At 42.8% G+C, this 18,562-nt stretch overlaps 1 long non-coding RNA gene across 1 annotated transcript; it reads left to right on the top strand.

Moving 5' to 3' along the window:
- Positions 1 to 617: 617 nt before the first annotated feature.
- On the top strand, positions 618 to 8,734 carry LOC129035820 (uncharacterized). The gene is made up of 4 exons (XR_008502343.1): positions 618 to 660; positions 947 to 1,028; positions 2,652 to 2,726; positions 3,783 to 8,734. It is a non-coding gene; the product is annotated as an uncharacterized LOC129035820 (long non-coding RNA).
- Positions 8,735 to 18,562: the final 9,828 nt, after the last annotated feature.

The following is an 18,562-nucleotide window of genomic DNA, read 5'->3' as shown; positions in this document are numbered from 1 at the left end:
AAAAAAAAAAAGAAGAAGAAGAAGAAAGGAAAATAGAAAAAAAGGAAAAAAGAAGAAAATAAATTTTAAAAGCCAAAAATAAATAAAGAAAGAAGAAAGAAAAGAAAGCGGCCAGGCATGGGGGCTCATGCCTGTAATCCCAGCACTTTGGGAGGCCAGGGCGGGCGGATCACGAGGTCAGGAGATCATGACCATCCTGGTCAACATGGTGAAACCCCGTCTCTACTAAAATACAAAAAAAAATTAGCCAGGCATGGTGGCGTGTGACTGTAGTCCCAGCTACTTAGGAGGCTGAGGCAGGGGAATTGCTTGAACCTGGGAGGCGGAGGTTGCAGTGAGCTGAGATTGAGCCACTGCACTCCAGCCTGGGTGACAGAGTGAGACTCTATCTCAAAAAACAAAACAAAACAAAAAAATGCTATTCCACATCCTAATCCCTGGAACCTGTGACTATCATCTGATATGGTAAAAGACATGATTAAACTAAAGATCTTGAGAGGAAAAGCTTTTCCTAGAGTGTCTGGGTGGGCCCTGTCTCAGTCTGCTCGAGCTGCTGTACAAAATACCACAGAGAGTGTGGCTTAAACAACAGAAAAGTTTTTCCTCTTGTTTCTGGAGTCTGGAGGTCCAACATCAGGGAGTTGCCGGGACTGGTTTCAGGTGAGGCCCTGCTTCCTGGCTTGCCTTTTCTCTGTGTCCTCACATGGTCTTTCCTCAGTGCTTGTGCAGGGGGAGAGGGAGGTCTCTGGTGTCTTCCTCTTCTTATAAGGGCACCAGTCCTATTGGATTAAGGCCTCACCCTTTTGACCACATTTACCTCCTTGAAGGCCCTGTCTCCAACTACAGTCACACTAGGGGTTAGGGCTTCAACATATTTGATTTGAGGGGGGCACGATTCAGTCCACAACAAGTCCTAGATACAATCCCATGTATCCTTATCATGTAGACACACGGAGGAGAAGACACACAGAGAAAAGGAGGCAGTGATGTGACCACAGAGGCAGAGATTGGCATGATGCAGCCGCAAGGTGAGAATGCTTGGAGCTGCCCAGTAAGGGAAAAGGAAGGACTCGATTCTCTCCTAGGGCCTTCCAGGGGAGTGCAACACCTTACTTCAGACTTCTGGCCTCCAGAACTGTGAGAGAGTAACTTTTTGTTGTTTTTAGCCCTCCAGTTTGTGATAATTTGTTACAGAAGCCACAGGAAGCCAACACACTTCCATGAACTCATGGATAAGATTAGGTCCCCTGCCAGCTGCTCCCAGGGCCCCAGTACTGTACTTTCCATAATCCCCAGCACACTCGACGTTTAAAGTCAATCTCGACCTCTAGACTTTAAAGTCATGAGGACAGGGACTTTGCCTTTCTTACACACCACTTCTTCCCCGGGGCTTGGTACATAGTAGGTGCTCAATAAATGTATGAGATGGATGAATTCATGAGCTGATATTGAGAAGCTCTTTGCTGGGAGAGTAAATAACCAACTAGCCTATGAAAACAAGCTAGGGAAGTTATTTCCTGTAGGAGACTTCGCAGTCCTTTGAAATAATTAGGTGAGGTCTTGTCTGCAGACCTTTCAGGGAGTTTTCTAGTCCCTGATACTGTGACCCTGTGGTTTTCAGTTTTCCTAGCAACTTGAGCTTTGGTGCCCTCTGGTGACAGAAATTACTTGTCTCTTGGTCTCTTGTTCTACATCTGTCAAGATTGACAAAAATCTAGTTACCTGTTGTTGTATAGAATTTTCTCATTATGGAGAAATTGAATTTTGTCTGTGCAGTTACAAGAAATCTGCTAGAATTGTATGATTAACCAGTCTGTGAAAGTTTCATAAAGCACATAACCTCCAAAGACCTTACAGATGCCCATTCAAGTGTTTCCTTTTGAATATGAAGATTTTCTGATGAAACACAACGTTTCAGGTTACGTTTGCTACCATACTTTTCTCCTCAAAAGTATGCTTTTAATGTGAAATTTAATTACCATTTGGAAAACCAACATTGTATTATTAAGTGGCTGCTTATAATCACTGGAGGCTTACAGTGCTTTCCAATGTCTTTAAACCTTTATTGTGATTGAAAAGCAAGTTGTTAGAAGATTGTGTGTGTGCTGTTTGTAAATGAGAAGTTATGGGTCTGGCTGCCTGTCCGTAAACAGACTTGCTTTATCTCCAGAGCTCGTGCAAATGCTGACAGCTCCACAGTCTTCTGATTTTAATTCTGCGTGTTGTGATCCAGACTGTTCCACACGGCAACTGCACGCACAAGTGTGCTCGGCTTCACACCAAAGACGTGTTTCTCAATGTGTCATTTCAAGATGATTTGAGACAAGGCAGTAAACACAATTTTCTTTCCTCACGGATGACATAATCCTCTTAGCAATAATTTATCATAATTTCTCATTGAGCTTCAAAGGGACAAATGTGTTTGTAAATATTTCAGTTTGAGGGTTTTCTGACCCCAACCACTTAGTCAAATAAATAAGCTGCTATTTCCAGGAATTCAACATTGGTTTCCTTACTAAACTGAAGAATCCCTTATATAATGTAAACAACCACCCTCTCATTTTGTTTGTATATTCTGAGTTTCACTTTCCTATTTATACATCTGTACCTACCCACAAGACACTGATGTCCCCAGTCTGCTTCTTACAAAGAGGCAGGGTTATGCAGGCCTCACGATGCAACTGCTTCTGGAAAATACAACTGCGTGCATGGTGAATCTTCAGCTGGTGAGATATTACAGGTTGCTTTTAAAATTTTTTCTAGAGAGAAATGGGTTAAGGAAATAAAGATATTGGAATGGGGCGGGAACGTGAGGTGATTATTTTAAAGACTTGGGAGGGAATAGAGTATAATAGTTGAGTATAGCTTCTAGATTAAACTGCCTGGGTTTGAAAGCAAACATTGCTATTTGCTAGTTCCGTGCCCTTAGGAAAGTCACTTAAGCCCTTGCACCTCATGTTCCTTATTTGTAAAATGGTGGTAAAGACAGTAGCTATCTTTTAAAGTTGTTTTGAGAATTGAGTGACTCAGTGTTGTAAAGACCCTCGAATAGTGTGTGGCATATAGAAATATAGATACAGTACATATAAAATTATATATATAATAATATGTACATATATAATAAATATATAAACATATACATACATGTAATATGATAAGATATATAAATATATCATACAATAGATAAATATATACATATAATAATTATATGTACCTATTTATTTTATATATTTATTATATGTATATATTCATAAGCATATATGTATTCATATATACTTACATATGTATATATTTATAAATATATGTATTTATATATACTTAAAATGTATATATTCATATATTTTATTATAAATTTATACATATATAAATTATATACAATATATCACATTTATATATAATATATAATTTTTATATGTGTATATATGTTTATGTAAATTATATAAAAATATGTATATGGGCTGTCATGGTGGCTTATGCCTGTAATCCTAGCACTTTGAGAGGCTGAGGAGGGTGGATCATCTGAGGTCAGGAGTTCCAGACCAGCCTGGCCAACATGGTGAAACTCCGTCTCTACTAAAAATACAAAAATTAGCCGGGCATAGTGGCACACGCCTGTGATCCCAGCTACTACTCGGGAGGCTGAAGCATGAGAATCGCTTGAGCCTGGGAGGCAGAGGTAGCCGTGAGCTGAGATTGTGCCACTGCATTCCAGCCTGGGAGACAGAGCGAGGCTGTGTCTCAAAAAAATGTTTATGTATATATATAAAATCCTTCTCCCTCAGTTACTAAACAGCCTTCCCTGGACCTGACTATCAGCAATGAGAATTACTCTTCTTTGCCCCATTTCTCTCCTTCTGCCTAAGTCAGAACAATCACTTCTCCTGGAGACAGATTCATTATGAAAGGACTTTAATTCTGGTCTGACAGACTGCTTGACATCGGAGTGAATTCTCAAGGCTTATCCAGATCATCTCATGGAATGATGAGTTGACTTGCACCCACTAAAACAGGAGCAAATCTCCTTCAAAAGATCATGCCAAAGACTGTGTGGGTACTGGAAAGGCTGTGTGGCAGGGAAAAAGCTTTCTCTAACCTAGAAGTCTGCAAGGTCCCCTCTGCACCCCCAAGCAGGGGCCCGAGTTCATTAAGGCCAGCAAAGCCAACTGACACCACAGGACACCCCGTGACACGAAGTTTTCAACCTCATTGCTTTCCCCTGAAGTGAAGTTTAGTTACCTGTGCTGTGCTGGACCAGCCATGAAAGTAATGAGGGAACTGGATCACTCCAGGGAAGCCCAGGTAGAATAATAGGTGTTACTCAAAAGTACGGCTTTCAACTTAAAAAGGAAGGAAATTCTGATACATGCTACGTGGATGAACATTGAAGGCATGATGCTAAGTGAAATAAGCCAGTCACAAAATGACAAATATTGTATGATTCCATTTATATGAGGTACTTACAGTAGTCACATTTATAGAAACTGGAAGTAGAAGGGAGGGTGGTTGCCAAGGGCTAGGGGAAAGAGGGAGTGAGGAGTTAGTGTGTAATGGGTATATTTCAGTTTTGCTAGATGAAAAAGTTCTGGAGATTAGTTGCACAACAATGTGAATGTACTTACTACTGAGTTGCAGACTGAAAAATGGTTAGTATGGGCCAGGCGTGGTGGCTCACACCTATAATCCCAACACTTTGGGAGGCCAAGGTGGGCAGATCACTTGATGTCAGGAGTTCAAGACCAACCTGGCCAACATGGTGAAACCCATCTCTACTAAAAATACAAAAAAATCAGCCACGCGTGGTGGCGCATGCCTGTAATCCCAGCTACACGGGAGGCTGAAGCACGAGAATTGCTTGAACCCAGGAGGCAGAGGTTACAGTGAGCCGAGATCACGCCACTGTACTCCAGCCTGGGCAACAGAGCTAGACTCTGTCTCCAAAAAAAAAAAAGAGTTAGGATGGTAAATTTAATGTTATGTATACTTTTCCACAATTGTTAATTAATTTTTTAAAGTGCAGCTTTTGATGGCACACATATCTCTCCCTCTTCTTTGTCTCCAGAAGATGAGAGGGAGCATAGACAGCAGACAGGATACATCATGTTATTGCATTTATTTCTGTAGACCATGCATTGAGGCTGTCTGACCTTCAATTATTCATTAAACAAATATTTACTGAGTTGAGTACTTACTACATGCCAAGCATTGTTCTAGAGGCTGGAGTTACAGCAGTGAACAGAAAAAGATCTCCCCAGTTCCCTAGCCACAGGGATCTCACCTTCTAGCAGGTGGAGAAAAACAATAAATAAATAAGCAAGTAAGATATATGGTAATTATATGGCAATAAGAGCTATGGAGAAAAATAAAGCAAAGAAGGAGGAAGAAGAAGAGTGTTTCAGGGTTGTATTTTTAAATAAGGTGGTCAGGGGAGACCTCACTGAGAGGAAGGTATTTGAGTAAGACTTGAATGAGATTAGGGAGTTAGCTATTTAGGTATCTGCAGGAAGAGTGTTTCAGACAAAATAAAAAGTCAGTGCAAAGGCCCTGAGGCCGAAACATGAATGGTGTGTTTAAGGAAAAGCAAAGGGGCCATTGTGGCTGGAAATGTAAGCAGCAGCAGGGAGACAGTCTAAGAAGAGGTTAGAAACATCACAGAGGCAGCCCAGATCATGAAGGTTGAGACGGAGTCTCACGGTGTCACCTAGGCTGGAGTGCAGTGGCACAGACTTGGCTCACTGCAACTTCTGCGTCCCGGGTTCCAGTGATTCTTCTGCTATACCTCCCGAGTAACTGGGACTGCAGGCGCCCACCACCATGCCCAGCGAGGTTTTAGTAGTAGTAGTAGTAGTAGTAGTAGTAGTAGTAGTAGTGGTAGAGAGCATTTCACCATGTTGGCCAGGCTGGTCTCAAACTCCTAACCTCAAGTGATCCGCCCGCCTCAGCCTTCGAAAGTGCTGGGATTACAGGCGTGAGCCACCGTGCCTGGCCCCATTATTTGTAAGACTTTGACTCCTACTCTGAGATAGTAACTAGAGGAATGATATGATCCAACTTCCATGTTAAAAGGATCACTGGGGGTTGGAGGCGGGTGTGTCAAGGGCAGGATCAGGAAGACTAGTAGGACTGCAATACTCCAGGCAAGAGATGCTGAGAGCTCAGCCCAAGCAGGTAGCTGTGGAGGTGGTAAGATGTGGGCAGATTCTGGGTATATTTTGAAGATAGGGCCAACAGGGTTTACTGAGAGACTGGAGGTAAGGCTCTACAGAAAGAGAAAGAAGAGAAACATTAAAGATGACCGTATCGGTTTCCTGGGGCTGCTGTAACACATCACCACAAACTTGGCGGCTTAAAACAACAGAAATTTATTCTCTCACAGTTCTAAGGCCAGGAAGTCTGAGATTAAGGGGTTCTTGCTTCCAGGGGCTCTAGAGCAGCAGTTCTCATCCTTCCAGGGGCCGGTTTTGTGAAAGACAATGTTTCCACGGACGGGGCAGGAGTGCTAGGGGAGAGAGGCAGCAGGGTGGTGGGTGTGTGTGTGGATGGTTTCGGGATGAAACTGCTCCACCTCAGATCATCAAGCATTAGTTAGATTCTCATAAGAGCACGCAACCTAGATCCCTCACGTGTGTTGTTCACAATAGGGTTTGCGTTCCCATGAGAATCTAATGGCACTGATCTGATAGGAGGTGGAGCTCAGGTGGCAATGCTCATGGGACCACTTACCTCCTGCTGTGCAGCCCAGTTCCCAACAGGCCATGGACCAGTACCATCGCAGCCCAGAGGTTGCAGACCCCTGCTATAAAGGATATTCTATTCCTTGTCTCTTCCAGCTTCTGGTGGATCCAGGCGTTCCTTGGCTTGGGGTTACATGACTCTAGTCTCTGCCTTCTCCTCTTTTCTGTGTCACCTGTCCCTTGTAAGGACAACTGTCATTGGATTTAGGACCCACCCAGATAATCCAGGATGATTCCACCATGAAATCCTTAACTTCATTAAATCTGCAAAGACCCTTTTTCTGGCAAACACAAAAATGCTTCTGTTTGTTTTAAAAGATAAACCAGTTTTGTTTAACTTTGTTTACTGCAGGCACTAGAAGTGCAATTAGCCCTCTTGAAATTTGGGATTATTTAAAAATAAAGGCTGGGAGCGGTGGCTCACGCCTGAAATCCCAGCACTTTGGGAGGCCAAGGCAAGTGGGTCACCTGAGATCAGGAGTTCAAGACCAGCAATGGCCAACATGGAGAAACCCAGTCTCTACTAAAACTACAAAAATTAGCCAGATGTGGTGGCGGTTGCCTGTAATCCCAGCTACATGGGAGGCTGAGGCAGGAGAATTGCTTGAACCTGGGAGGCAGAGGTTGCAGTGAGCTGAGATCGCGCCATTGCACTCCAGCCTGGGTGACAGTGAGACTCCATCTCAAAAAAAAAAAAGGATCCTTTTTCCAAATCAGGTCACATTCTCAGGGCCTGGGGAGGATGTGGACATACCTTTTTGTGAGCCACGATTCAACTCACTACAATGACTCTAACTTATTTTAATCTGAGCAACTGTAAAGATGAACTTGCCATTAACTGAGATGGAGAAGAATGCCAGTTTGGAAGAGGAGTCCAGGAGCTCAGTGCTGGACATGTCAGGGTTGAGATGCCTGTCTGACATCCAGTGGAGCTGATGAGTGGGCAGCTGGGTGAATAAGCCTGAAGCTTGGGACAGAGGTATGGATTGGAGATGGAAATATGAAGGTTCCCTGATGTGGACAGCATCTAAAGCCACGGACCCATGATCTCAACCAGGGGAGGAGTGTGGACAGAGGAGAAAACCATCAGGGACTGAGCCCTGGGGCACACCAGGATTCAGAGGACCCAGCCAAGAGACTGAGAAGGAGCAGCCGGGGAGAGAGGAGGCAAAACAGGAGAGTGTGAGGTCCTAGAAGGCAAGTGAGGGAACTGCTTTAAGGAAGAAGGAGTGATCAACTCACAGTCTGGGCGTTCAAGTAAAAGTTGAAATTTCCTATGCAGTTTCCTGTAACAAGATTGTGCACTTTTCATGTCACTCCCCTCTTATGATGTAGGAAAGGCAGTGACATCTGCTTAAAATCATCACTAATACCCTTATGTTATAATGAAGCATATTTTCAAAGCGTGTTGTTACCGTTTTTATCAGCATAGCTTTTCCCTTGGTTCCATGTTCTATGTCTACAACTCAGAAGGGAAAGAAAGGCACACGTCTCAGCCCCACACGGGGTCAGGAGAGACTGTTGAGCCTGAGTCCTGAGCTACTGTTGCCTGGAGTCACGCCATTTTCCTAATTTTTTGTTCCTGCAGTAAAAGTCTTGTCCTTAACAGCAGTGGTGGATGTGTGAGGAAAATCAATCAGGGAAACTGTTTTAAAAGGTTTTAAATGATTACCAGAGCATAGTATAATCACTTCAGGAACCAAGACAACAATTTGACAAGTGAAAAACTCCCCAAATTCCACTGGCTTGCCTGAAAGCCTGTTACAAAAAAAACAAACATCTGACAAATCAATCAATCTAGCTTAAACATCCAAACAGAGTGCTTTGTCACCGAGTGAGGGAGAAGCAGCATGAGATGACTGGGTGGGTTTTCCACCAAATGGACATTCAGAAGAGACAACTTAAATCTTGAGCTGTTTGGGAGGTTTTTAGTGAATGATAATGAATGGTTAAATTAGAGAACTGAGTGCTAAATCCTGAAGAATAAATATGTTTTGTGGAAATTGTTTTTGTGTCTCTACAGCCAAAATATCTCAGGCTTCACTCATCTGTGACCACAAATGTGATTGCATCAATATTAATGTCCAAATCTCTATGACTCACAGCCTCCACCAGCTTAACTTCAAAATCCCCCTCCCTTAAGTGTATTTGGGAATCCTCAGGGTGTGTACTGTATTTATAGTGTCCCTAAACTTGCACGCTTGGCCAAGAAGGGACTCAGCCCCCACCCCAGAGAAGCCTGTCCAAGCTGATGGCCTCTAGTGGCCTCTCTGCCCACCTAGAGCCACTTGTCCACCTGGGTGCCCACAGGGCTATGTCTCACATCTGACGCCTGTGGAGCTGGGACTACTCTGAAACTCCACCTAGGAGACAAGCCTCATCTCCTTTGCGAAGTAAGAACACTCCCTGGCTACTCCAGTTGGAGGGTTGACAACGAAAGGTCTCTTGAGCCTCAAATGTCACAAGCCTTAGTCACAAGCTCTTTCAATTTAGGCACAAAGCCCTTTTTTTTCTCCCCCAGGCATGAAGTCATGCTGCCTGGGTGGGAAGCAGTTCTGGAAACAGCCCTCTTGCAGCCGTTCTACTTGAGTCTGCCTCACTGACAGCAGGTTCCTCTCTTCCTCAGAAGGCTTCTTACCTCTCAGATATATCAGTAGTTGTGAATAGATTGATGGGAGGAGGCTACCACCTAACTTTACTTCCCAGAATCTCTGAGTCTCCACTGTCTCCAGCTGGGATACTTTTTTTAGAAAGTCTTTTATCTTTTTTAAAATTTTTCATTGATATGTAATCATTGTACATATTTGTGGGGTACAACATGATGTTTCAATACATGTATAAATTACGTAGTGGCCAAATCAGGGTAATTAGCATATCCATAACTTTAAACATTTATCATTTCTCTGTTATGAGAACATTCAAAAACCTCTCTCGTAGCTATTTGGAAATATACAATACATTATTGTTCATTCTAGCCATCCTACTGTGCAAGAAAAAATTGTATTAAGGATTGAAAATGTTCTGTCTATGATAGCCCAGTAGACTATTTTCAATTCTAGCAAAAGACAGAAATTGTAGGGAAATAGGAGCAGCAGTCAAAACCTTTTGGAAGAGATCCTCTGTTCCTGTTCCTCTGCAGGCCTCCACACTCTCCACCTGAGGGAAAACCCATGGCTTGCTTAGAGCAGAGCTGGGGACACTAGTGGGATTATTCCAGCCTTCACCTAGTCTCCAAGAACCCAAGTAAAGAGAGGGACTCCTTAAGTGGAGACCAGAAGTATTTCTTTCTTCACCCCCACAACTCCCTCAGATACACGCTATTTGGGTTATTTTGCAGAGAGGAAAGGATTCAGCAATCCAGAGCTTTTCAATAATTGGTCAAATTTACAATAGTAGTGTTAATAAGAAGCAATTTAATATCTTTGAATATTTACTATGTGCCAGGCACTGTGCTAAACATCACACACACAAACACACACACACACACACACACACACACACACACCTCTCTCTCATTTAATCCACACACCAAGATTATGAAGTAGATTTATTATCCCAATTTTGCAGGAAAGTAAATTGAGGTTCAGAGAATTTTCATCGTTAAGACCGCACAGCTGATTAAGTGTTGACTTGAGAAGCCCAACCCAGTAGAACTCCAAAGCCTGGGTTTTTAACACAATACCATATTAGCTCTTCACATTCAGATGTAAATATCAATTCAAACTCTGGCTGGAAAAAGAAAAGCCCTTCACAAAACACTATTTTATTACAAAAAAAAATTTTTTTTTGAGATAGAGTCTCACTATGTTGCCCAGGCTGGTCTCGAACTCCTGGGCTCAAGTGATCCTCCCGCCTTGGCCTCCCGAAGGATTGCAAGCACATGTCACTGAGCCTATACATAAAACACAATTTTATTGAGGAGTTCCTATGGACATTATTGCAGTCTGGTCTGTGTTCCATGAAGACTAGCGTGAGTGAGAAAAACACACATCCTGGGGCAGATCCTTGCAAGTTGTGATGCTAGGAGGCCTTAGGAGATCTCATTTCCCTGAAGCCTCCATATCTCCAATGACTGAAACACGTGAAGTTGTTTGGCGTACAACTCTCTAGGGAGAGCCATGTATGGGGCAGAGCTCTTCCCAAAAGTCTGGAGGCTCTGGTTTTACTTGATTCAGTGGCTGTGTGTCCTCAGAAAAGTGTTGGTGCCTCCCAAGGCTTCCTCACCCCATATCTAGAAGACCAGGCTGAGGCAGCAGGCGAGGTAATGCTCCTACCACCCACCCTGAGGGAATGTGCAGGAGATTGGGCGAGGCTGCTGAGAGAAAGGTTCTGTATCGCCAGAGGATGATGCTTTTTATTATTTCAGAAACCAATGAGTTTTGTCTCTCAGGCTATCACTCTGCTTCTGTTCACCACCAAGTAATTTCACTAAAAATGAACTCAAAAATGATAAATAAAATGGCCATTAAAAATTTTATTACTGTACATGCCCAGTGGCTATTTTAAAATAAAATCCCTTTGAAATTTTATTATTTACATTTTTTCCATCAAATGGTTGGGATTGTTTGATGGATTAAATGAAACTCCACTTTTGAATTATGTTGCTTTTTAACTGCCAAAAAAATGAGGTATTCGTTTTTAGCTCTGCTTCTCATCCAAAAGGAACACCAAATTCAAGTCTAGAGAAAAGCAATTGTGACGATTTCCTCCTTTTCTTCAACATAATTGTATAAGACTTTTAAATAAATCAGTTCAGTTATTAACCTTCAAGAAATGAGGCAAATGTTAAAAACTAGGATGGCAACCAAGACTCACAAGCACATGGAATCCTTGCAGGAACTGTATGTTGAAGCTTTTGATAAAATGCACAGACAGAACCAATTCATTTGCATCGCATTTTATAGGATACTAAGTAGAAAAGCTAGTGTCATAATTTTATTATCCTTGTCCCTCATGTATTCTGCATTATGAATTACTGTAGTAATGCAGTATTGAAATCAGCCTGAAAGGAGTAAACATGAAGCTCAGAGCATCTTACTCTAAGGTACATCAATTCTGTCAACCAAAATTTACCACCGTTGTGTTATCTCACTCTCTTGCCATAACCTAATGACATCAGAGGCACTGAATCTGGAAACCCTGAAGTGACAGGACTTGCCTCTGTGCTGCATGTAATACTTAGGAGAAGTAAAAAACTGGAAAGAAAACCCGCCCCTTAGGAAATGGACAGCCAATGGGAGATTGCTTTGGTGATGTCATGCCTTTTCTTCCTGGTGTGTCCTTGGTTAAACAGAAACAAAGATAACAGTAATGTGCTCCAAGAGTTTGTGAATTCCTTCTGCCTGGGCAACTCCTAGCACTTTGCAGTCATCTCATTGATCTCAGGAGGTGAGCATGATCACTATTTAGAGAATGGCAAGGCTTTAAGACGTGGCAACAGGCGAAAGCCCAAAATGACAGATGGGCCATAGCTGCCTCAGAACAGCAACACGACTCTCTGTCCCTAGGGTATGCCAGTCTCCCTGGGATGGGTGGCATTACCTGCATTTTTCAGTGATGGTGGGCAAGGACCACTCCAGCTAACAGAGATGGTGGTGACCCTCCAAGAGTGAAGATGGGCTCCAGGGCATGGTTCTAGCATCTAGTTTCACTGCCTCCAGTCTCTCCCACCTGAGACATTCCAGCCTAGCTCCAACAAAGCACAACACTGACCACATCTCTCTCCTGCTACAAATACAGTTCTGGCATCATCGCTGCAATCTTGTCTTTGCAAATTTAGTACCAGCTATTCTCTACCCACACTCCTGCTCCAGCCCAGCCCAACTATTCCCTCACTCACACCTGCGCTTTCCCACCTCTGAGCCTTTTTCACACTGTTCTCTCTGCCTGCAGTGCTCTTCTCTCTCATTTGTATACCAAGTCTTATCCAGTTTCCATGTGACACCATCTTTAATGTGTGTCCCCATCCACTTTTTCCTCCAAGGGAAAAAAACCTCTCTTTAGTCTAAAGATGTAAAAAGGTGCAGGATATGGTGTAGTGGTGCTCAAACATTTTTGCTTGTATATTCCTCAAATAATTTTCTTGTAAGATCAGAAATGTGTAAGGAGACCAAAATATGTCTCCTTACACATTTTAAATTAACATAAAAATATTTTCATTATCAGTTTAAATAGCTGCAAAATATGTAATTTTTGCTGCAGTAGTTTTCAAACTCGAACATGTATCAGAATCACCTGGAGGGCTTGTTAAAGCCCACCAGTTCTCAGAGTTGCTGATTCAGTGGGTCTGGGTAGGGCCTGAGAATCTGGATTTCTATAAAGTTCCCAAGTGATGTCAAGGCTGCTGGCTCAGGGACCACACTTTGAGAACTGCTTGTCTGGTATATTGTAAATATCGACATTTTTAAAATGTCATATCACTCCTTTGAATGTATCCAGTGGAATCTAAAAACCATAGGAATTTGAGAGCCACCATGGTTTATTTTTAATAATACAAAAATTGGCCGGGTGCGGTGGCTTACGCCTGTAATCCCAGTACTTTGGGAGGCCGAAGCAGGTAGATCACCTGAGGTCAGGAGTTTGAGACCAGCCTGGCCAACATGGTGAAACCCCATCTCTACTAAAAATACAAAAACTAGCCCAGCATGGTGGGGCACGCCTGTAATCCCAGCTACTCAGGAGGCAGAGGCAGGAGAATCACTTGAACCTGGGAGGCAAAAGTTGCAGTGAGCCGTGATTGCGCCACTGCACTCCAGCCTGGGCGATAACAGTGAGACACCGTCTCAAAATAAATAAATAAATTAATTAATTAAAATAAGCTCTTCTTGACAATAGGAAATTTTATATTCTTTTTTCTTTTTGAACTTTTATTTCTATTCGATTTCTCCAGCAAAATTTTATGCTAATATAAGATATTTTACTCACAATTTTATCGATTGCTCTCTCACCTATCTCTGCTGCAAATATGTATAGAAATTGAAATGGAAATTTATTTAAATCTCCTGTGAGTATTAGGCTCTGAGTGTTTAAAAATTTTACTCTGGATTAAGTTATCATGACAATTAGTAGTAGTAGATCATTCGGAAAAAACTAACAGAAGTATATATAAATTTTGTGAAATCATTATTTTAAAAAGTAAAATTTTATTGAAAATATATCTTAATAAGATAGGACTAGTTTTTCTTCCAAATACTTCTTGGTGTGTTTTTTTGTTTGTTTGCTTTTTGGTTAATATTACTAATTACTAGAATGAGACAGGTTTCTATATGAATTCCATTCCTACTTTTATTTTTTATAGACACAAGCAAAGAATATTGTTGACATAAGTAGAAAAGAATTTTATAATTGCAATTTTACTTAATTTTCTGAATGCCTTCCAAGTTCTCGATCAACAATCACAGTGATCTGACATCCAAAATTATTTTTTAAACGTTGATGCTACCAGCTAAAAACTTGATGAGATTCTCCTTTAATACAGTTGAAAGCAGAGAATTAGAAACCACCTGGCTTGCAAAAAGGTCTGTTACCCAAACATTTGAGTCATCCTCTATTTCACTATTAACATCATTATTTCAAATTCTCCTTTGGTTGCTGCACTGGAGGTTTTGCTTTATCTGTTTACTGGTTTGGGGTTTTTATTATTGTTGTTGTTGTCTGCCTTTTTAACTATATAGGACAGGGGTTGGCAAACTAAGGCCAGTTTGTGCTGATCAAATCCTGCCTAGCCTGCTTTCGCACAGCCCTCAGGTTAAGAATGGTTTTCATATTTTTGGATTTTGTTTTTTTTTTTTAAAGGAAGTACTACTTCTTATTGATCAAATAAATTCTGCTTTTTTATTATCATTATTTTGTATTTGCTCAAGGAAACCTACTTAAAGATTAAATAAAGAACAGAGTTGGGAGAGGTAAAGTACCAACTTCTTGACCACATGTAAAGAGTTCTTAGACTGGCCCTCCTGTGTGTATACTTAGGTCTCAATTCACCACCATGGTAAGACCTGCTTTGGCATATACTCTAAACTCAGGGATGATCTCAAAATTATATCTTCTTTTTTTTTTTTTTTGAGATGGAGTCACTCTGTCGCCCAGGCTGGAGTGCAGCGGCGTCATCTCAGCTCACTACAAGCTCTGCCTCCCGGATTCACGCCATTCTCCTGCCTCAGCCTCCCGAGTAGCTGGGACTACAGGCACCCGCCACCATGCCCGGCTAATTTTTTTGTATTTTTAGTAGAGACGGGGTTTCACCGTGTTAGCCAGGATGGTCTCGATCTCCTGACCTCGTGATCCGCCCGCTTCGGCCTCCCAAAGTGCTGGGATTACAGGCGTGAGCCACTGCGCCTGGCCTAGGTTTTCATATTTTTGAAAAGATTGTAAAACATACATGCTCACCCGCCTCCCCAACACACACAGGAGAGAGCAGGTAGCCCAGAAATTCTAAAATATGTACTATCTGGTCCTTTCCAAGTAAACTTTTCTGACCTCTGATCTAGGACGAGGAAGCCTGGTGGGAGTCAGGAGAGGCAGGGACACACCTTTACTTTGAAAAATGAAATAATAGGCTTTATAAAAGGCAGCGTCTTGATCCCAGCTTCCCATCATGATCAATTTTAGAAGAGTATCCATAGAGGATTAGAATCCGGAAAACAACCCCCCTATCTATTGCTGCATAGCAAACAACCCCAAACTTAGCCTAAAATCATCACTATCACTTACTCTGCTCACAATTCTATAATTTGGGCAGGGCTCAGTGAGCAAAGCTTGTCCCTGCTCCATGTGGCATCAGGAGGCAAGGCTTGACCAAGGATGGGGAGTCTGACTCAGAGGTGGCTCCACCTCACAGATAGCACGTTGTTACCTGCTGCCAACTGGGATCTCAGTCAGGATGGAGGCCAGAGACTCTGGGCCCTGTGCAGAGAAGAATGAAATAGCAAGTCTGACTGCTATCCTTAGAAAGGCCTATTTGCAAAATCGGTCTTTAGCTGGCATTTGGGAATTGGAATTTGGGGAGGGTTCCCACCACCCTATCACCACCCTGTGTTTAAACTACATCTACCAAAAATGTGCTAGGCAAGGAGTGCCTACATGACTAGCCCATGATAAGAACCTCGGGCACTGTGCCACTAAACCCTTTCCTGATAGACAACAATTCACACATGTGATTTGATATGGTTTGGCTCTGTCCCCACCCATATCTCATCTTGAATTGTAGCTCCCATAATTCCCACATGTTATGAAAGGGACCTGGTGAAAATCATGGGGTCAGTTTCCCCCATACTATTCTCATAGTAGTGAATAAGTCTCATGAGATCTGGTGGCTTTATAAGGGGAAACCCCTTTCACTTGGTTCTCAATCTCTCTTGTCTGCCACCACATAAGATGTGTCTTTTGCCTTCGTCATGATTGTGAGGCCTCCCCAGCTACATGAAACTGTGGGTTCACCCCTTTTTCTTTGTAAATTACCCAGTCTCAGGTATGTCTTTATCAGCAGCATGAAAATGGACTAATACATGGTTACAACTGGTTGCTGGAGAGATTAAGTGTGTCCTGTGGGACTGCCTGGGAAAGGACTGTTGAAAGCTTGTGCCTTGTTTCTTCCTGACTTTGCCCTGTGTGCCTTTTCCCTTTGCTGATTTTGCCTTATATAATTGCACTGTAATAAATAAACCACAACCACACAGAGTCCTGTGAGTCCTCCTAGTGAATCATCAAACCTGGAGTGGTCTTGTGGGCCCCCAACACAGTGCCTTCATGTGGTCCCCAAAGTGCCTCATGCCTCCCCAGGAGGTCTGGGCTTCCTAACTGCATGGTGACTGGGCTCTAAAAGTAAGCATCCCGAGAGACAGCCAGGTGCAAGATTGTGTTATGACCTGCTATGTCCACACCTCAGAAGCCAGGCAGCATCACTCTGCCAACTCTTAGTTGAGATGTTTCACAGAGGCTCACCCAGCATCAAGGGGAAGAGACACAGATTCCTCTTTCCAAGCAGTGAGGCAAGACACCAGAAAAGCAAAAGCAAGTGGATGGGAAATATTGTTTAAGCCATGTTTGGATCATATCCTCTGTCGCCCAGGCTGAAGTGCAATGGCGTGACCTCGGTTCACTGCAACCTCCACCTCCCTGGTTTAAGCGATTCTCCTACCTCAGCCTCCTGAGTAGCTGGAATTACAGGCGTGCACCACCATGCCTGGCTAATTTTTTTTTTTTTTTTTTTTTTTTTTTTTTTAGTAGAGGTGAAGTTTTGCCATGTTGGCCAGGCTGGTCTCGAACTCCTGACCTCAGGTGATCCACCCACCTTGACCTCCCAAAGTGCTGGGATTACAGGCGTGAGCCACCACACCCAGCCTAAAACACTGGCTTTTGAGTTAGAAATACTGGATTGGAATCCTGGCTCTGTCACTTCCTGCTTATGTGATATGGAACAGGGTGTCACTTGCTATCCCTAAACTTCAGTGTCCTTTATTATAAATATCAAGGTTGTTTGGAGAACTGCATGAAGTTATTTCTGTAAACCTGCCTGCGGGGCAAGGATGAGTACAAACCAGTTTCTCTTTCTGGGTTCCCCACCCCCAGCATTCTATCTTTGACTCTGCTGTAGCACTTATAACCTTGAACTTGGTCTTATAGTTATTTACATATAAGTCTAACCTTCCTTACTAAAGCATAATCTCCCTAAGGGCATCAGCTGGCTCTTCCACTTTCGGTCCCACCACCTGTCCCCCTCCCCACAAACACACACATACACAACTCCTAGCCCCACATCTTAGGCATTGCAGTCATTTGGCAAATCTATGAGTGCAAATGTATGAACATTTTCTACTGAGCTCAGTTTAGTGTGGATCACAAAGATTGCACAATCAGGGCTTATTGTCTGGCTCTCTGCCACAAGTCCACCCAAGTCACCACCTTGAGTTGCATTGAGGAGAATGTTAGAGCTGTGTGCTCCACAGGAGTGCATAAGCATGTGCTCACATGCTACACGAATGCCCAGTAGAAAGGCCTTGTGGCTCTCTGTTGTTGCCTATGACTGGGAGAAGGTAGAGAGTGTCTGTACCCCTTTAGCCTGTGACAGGCTGTATGCATCATGGTAAAGCACTGGCTTTGGAGTCAGACAGTACTTCTCTGATCATCGACCTTTTCGTTACCCACCTCTTTACCTAAATGTTCTCTTCTCCCCACTTCCAGTCTCTTTGTCCCAGTTCTCTTAATTTCCCTCACCAAAGCCTTCAACTTCTCAAATACAGCAAGGACACAAAGTTAGCTCACAGCCGTCAAGAGCTAGTGGCCTTTCGGGGCCCTCAGTGAGCCCTGGCTGAGTGGCCCCACAGTAGAGCTTGGAGTAGACCAGCTAGCCAGATGGAGAAAGTGGGGAGAAGCTCAAGCTTGAATTGGGACGTACAGACAAAATGTAGCCACTTTGTTTTGTCTATAATTAGTCTGATCTTCTTCCTGAGCTCTGACACTGGATATGTCAGAAGAAAATTTACTTGAGTCCTACCATGTTTAACTCTGTTTCAATCTAATCATTTATGTGGGTCATTTTAGGGCTCAATCTTTCTTGGATAAAAATGCACACTCCTTCAGAATGACAACTGTTGTAGTGGTGGAAATGTTCTACATCTTGATTGGGGTGGCGGTTACACAAGTATGTTTGCCAAAATTCAAACTATACACTTAAAATCTGAGATTTTATTGTATGTAAATATCTCAGTGATATGAATATAAAAACCAAAAAACAAACTCACTCTTTCAGGTAGCCTTTCCCATCCCTGTGTCTCTTCTAAAATGGCTCCTGGTGTATGGGAAAATGGGCCCCTGTGTCCCTGGCTTGTCTG

Source organism: Pongo pygmaeus, chromosome 3, assembly GCF_028885625.2.
Source record: "Pongo pygmaeus isolate AG05252 chromosome 3, NHGRI_mPonPyg2-v2.0_pri, whole genome shotgun sequence".
NCBI classification, from domain to species: domain Eukaryota; kingdom Metazoa; phylum Chordata; class Mammalia; order Primates; family Hominidae; genus Pongo; species Pongo pygmaeus.
The sequence above is the reverse complement of the archived record's forward strand: the minus strand, read 5'-3'. Positions and strand labels throughout refer to the sequence as shown.